The sequence below is a fragment of the Myotis brandtii genome, unplaced genomic scaffold (genome assembly GCF_000412655.1).
Source record: "Myotis brandtii unplaced genomic scaffold, ASM41265v1 scaffold1186, whole genome shotgun sequence".
In the NCBI taxonomy this organism is placed as follows: Eukaryota; Metazoa; Chordata; class Mammalia; order Chiroptera; family Vespertilionidae; genus Myotis; species Myotis brandtii.
The window spans coordinates 1088838-1093109 of NW_005354120.1; the positions used below are offsets into that span (position 1 = coordinate 1088838).

General features: G+C 37.5%; 1 protein-coding gene across 2 annotated transcripts in view; it reads left to right on the forward strand.

Moving 5' to 3' along the window:
* The window catches only part of STARD3NL (STARD3 N-terminal like), a 43304-nt gene that overhangs the window by 12529 nt on the left and 26503 nt on the right, over window positions 1-4272 (forward strand). The window lies entirely within an intron of this gene.

The following is a 4272-nucleotide window of genomic DNA, read 5'->3' on the forward strand; positions in this document are numbered from 1 at the left end:
TGGGGCGGGAACTGGGAGGAGGGGAGTTATGGGGGGGGAAAAAAAAAAGAGGAACAAATGTAATCTGAACAATAAAGATTTAATAAAAAAAAATAAAATAAAAGAAGAAACTGTAAAAGGTCAATGGAGGACCCAAAACATACGATGATGTAACTGTAGACGCATGCTTATAGAATTAAATAATATAAATACAGTTGTAACAGGGCAATAAAAAAGAACCTGATTATACTGATCATCTGAACGCTGTCTCCGTGTCCTTCATTCTTCGCCGACCCCGTCCACACCTTTGGGAAACCCTGGACCGCTGGGTCTGGACCCTGGCAGCCCACATAAACTTAAACCTTGTTTATTGGCTGTGTTAGCCTTTGAGTTTGACATGCTTGTCCTACATGACCAATTCTACCTCCTCAGAGCTTTGCCCTTACTGTTCCCTCTACCTGCACTGTTCTTTCTCCTGGTATTTACATGGAATTTCTCTCTTACCTCCCACTAGTCTTTGCAGCACCGTCTCATTGAGCTCATCCTGACCACTCATTTTAAAATTACAATGCGCCTTTCTTTATCCTCTGTTCCAGGGAGGTAAGTTCTGTGAGGGTAGGACATTTTTTCAATTTTGTTCATTGCTACATCCCCACTGTTCAGAGGAAGATCTGAAACATTTTTGGTGCTCAGAACATATTTGTGGAGTAAATAAAGTAGATGTAGTATATTCTTGGCAAACTTTGAATTTTCAAAAATTATCATGTGTAATTCTTCAATTTTGTAGTACACATCCAGATTCAGTTTCTCAATATATGTTTTAGTTTGCCTCAAAAACTATGAAAACATTGGTGTGCATTTACTCAACCATCTTTAAATCTTAATTTATATATCAAATAAAAGTTCAGTAACATTTTTAATATTGCTATAGAGATAGATCACTTAGAAATTAATTTGCTATAAGAACAAGTTTGGGCCTGGCTGGTGTGGTTCAGTGGTTGAGCGTCAACCTATGAACCAGGAGGTAATAGTTCGATTCCTGGACATGCTTGTATTGCGGGCTTGATCCCTAGTAGGGGGGGTGGGGGGGGGCATGCAGGAGGCAGCCGATCAATGATTCTCACCATTGATGTTTCTATCTCTCTCCCTCTCCCTTCCACCCTGAAATCAATAAAAATGTATTTTAAAAAAAGTTTGGCCTTGGAAGATAAATTAGTGTCTGTTAGAGCAGTGACTTAAAAACACCATACATATTTTTTTCTGCTTTAATTTTTCCAAGTCATTGATAATAATTTCTAAGTATAGGGGAGGCTGGGGGAAGGTCAATGGGGAAAAAAAGGAGACATGTGTACTACTATTTGTAATACTTTAAACAATAAAATAAAATTTAAAAATAATTTCTAAATAAATATGAATCTTGAAGCAGATTGTCAAAAGGTTAAATTCTGTTTATGGGCATTACTTTTGCTGATATTAACAGAAATTAGTGGATGAGATAAGACTGCAAGAATGACATAAACTTTAGTAGTGTGCCTTTAATATGTGGGAGGAAGAGGGCAGAATGCAGTGAAGAGTAAGCAAATTTATTGAGATGGAAAAAGACTTTCATTATGTCTCAAACAAATGTAAACAACACTAGAAAGTATGAGATCTAGAAAATTGATGTTTGGAATAAAACCATTGAAATAATACATCGAGATATTACTATGTAGTTGGACTTCTAAATTCTTAAAGAAAAGTAAGAGAAAGAACAGAAGGAAATGCTGTTGAAATGTAGGTACCAGTGTAGTAAGTCATCTGCATGAATAAGAGAGCAGATGGTATGTGCCTGACCCGTGATGGGTGATGCTTTATAAAAAAATCGATTTCCCTAAGTGTCTGGGAAGTATATGAGTACTAATGTATGGAACCAATGATGGACAAATTTGGCTTTTAAACACTTAGAGTAAAGTGATATCTTATGCACATTTTCACTAAAGAACTGAGCAAACTAGATCCCAGACCATTGCACAACGTACACTCCACTGTTTCACTTAAGCTTTATAACAACAAAAAGAATTTCATAGGTTCTTGACATTGGCTCAAGATTCAGACAGAGTGACTCCTACCTGCAGTCACAAATTAGAAGTCTTTAACTTCTATAATCACATCTCTTATGTCTAGGTGATTTAATAGTTATATCAAAGGCAGAATGATTTGGATACCCGGAAATCTAATAAGTATAGGTTTTCCTTTTAATCTGTCATGGCCTCTCAAACTGCTGTATACAGAAGAGTTATTATACAAAGATGTGTACAAAAATCCATGTCCATTCTATTTGTAGAATTATATAAGAGATTGTCTAGGATAATTCTGGTTCCTTGCTCTGTGCTTTTATGAGCTCATACTAATAGCAAAGTTAATGATTTTTTTGTAATGAAAACTTTTTACTCTCTTCCATATCTCTACGTACTGCATATACTTATATATACTGTTAACCAAAGAAGAGGTTCAGGCTGTAAGAAAGAACAAAAGGCATTTATATGAGCAAAAGGATTGCTGGAGATGCAAATTCAGTTAGCAACCCAAAATGCTCTCTGAATAGAACAAAGAAAGGATTTATAAAGGCAAAACCACAGAATGTAATTAAAATCAAGGATTGCTTGCTAGGTTAACAGGATTGATTAGTTCCAATATGAAAAGTTATTCTCTTAGCAATTCTCATTCCATTTTCTTTTCTTCAGTATCAATACTATATACACTTTATGTCTAAATATATTTATTTTGTAAATATATTTATATATATATAAAACATCCTTATGTTCTTAGGTTTTTCTGAACTATTATTAATTTAAGTTCTGTATATCATGCCACTTACTACTCAGTACTCCAGCATTCATCTCCTAAGAATAAAGGCATTCTCCTACATAACCAGGATTGCAAACCATAAACAACTCCCCAATTGTCTTTAGTAGCTTTTCTTTTTTTTAAGTTTTTTATTCAGGATTCAGTTTTGGCTTGTGCCTTGCAGTTGATGTTCATGTCTCTTAATGCTTATTTAAATTTGAAGAGTATCCATACCACTTTTTCTTTTTGTTTTTGCTTTGCATTTTATCACATTGATTTCTCTGAAGAGTCCACGATAGCTGTCTTGTAGAATGTCCCATGTATTGTGTCTGTCTGCTTGTTTCTTTATGACTAAATTCAGATTAAACATTGTTGGTAAGGGTATATCATAATCGATAATTGATATCTTGTACTTCTTACTGCGTTACATCAGAAGGCACGTAATGTCAGCTTGTTTCAATATTGATGATACTGTTTGATTACTTGGTATAAGTGGTGACTGCCATATCGGTCTACAGTGAAGGTGAGGCAGGATAGTAAGAAGCTAGGAAATTCCTGGGCATGGGAATGGGGAAACTGAAACAAGAATATTAAACAACTAGAAGCCCGTTGCAGGAATATTCCTGCAAGAATAGGGCTTCCTCGGGCCAATCTCGCCACCAAGCCCCACCGCCCAGGGCTGCACATGGGGGTCCCGGCTGGGGGTGGGGCTTAGGCGGCACCCAGGGGCCCGGATGGCGGCTCGCGTTGGCCCGCCCTGCCTGCAGTATGCAAATTAGCCGCCATCTTTGTTGGCAGTTAATTTGCATATCACGCTGATTAGCCAATGGGAAGCGTAGTGAAGGTACAGTCAATTACCATGTTTATCTATTATTAGGTAGGATTTGAACAACCTACAGCAAGCTAGTAATTTGCAAGAACTTATCTGCCCTAACCAAGGACACATGAGAGCAAATGATTTATACCTCTCCTCCCTAACCAGAGAATACATAGCTTAAAATCACCCTGGTTGGGGAGATAGAGGACAGAGACCCAGTTAATGCCATCAGTGCCAGCTAGACCCAAGGACAGAGGAAGCCAGGAGAACAAATAACAAAACCCTATTAGACCCAAGGTAAAAGTAAAACAGTAAAGCAGACCAAAGAATAATTCCAAACTCCCCTATATGCTCACTTTGATGCATCAGCGTATTAGAAAGTATCTGGAAAGCTGATGAATATTCTACTGAAATCCTCCCCTAAGATTCTCCCCCACAGAAGGAAGATAAAAACCCTCAAGGCAAAGACCCAGGGCAGGCTTGCTCTAGCCGTGGTCGGCAAACTGCGGCTCGTGAGCCACATGCAGCTCTTTGGCCTCTTGAGTGTGGCTCTTCCTAAGCCTTAGGAGTACCCTAATTAAGTTAATAACAGTGTACCTACCTATATAGTTTAAGTTTAAAAAATTTGGCTCTCAAAAGAAATTTCAATC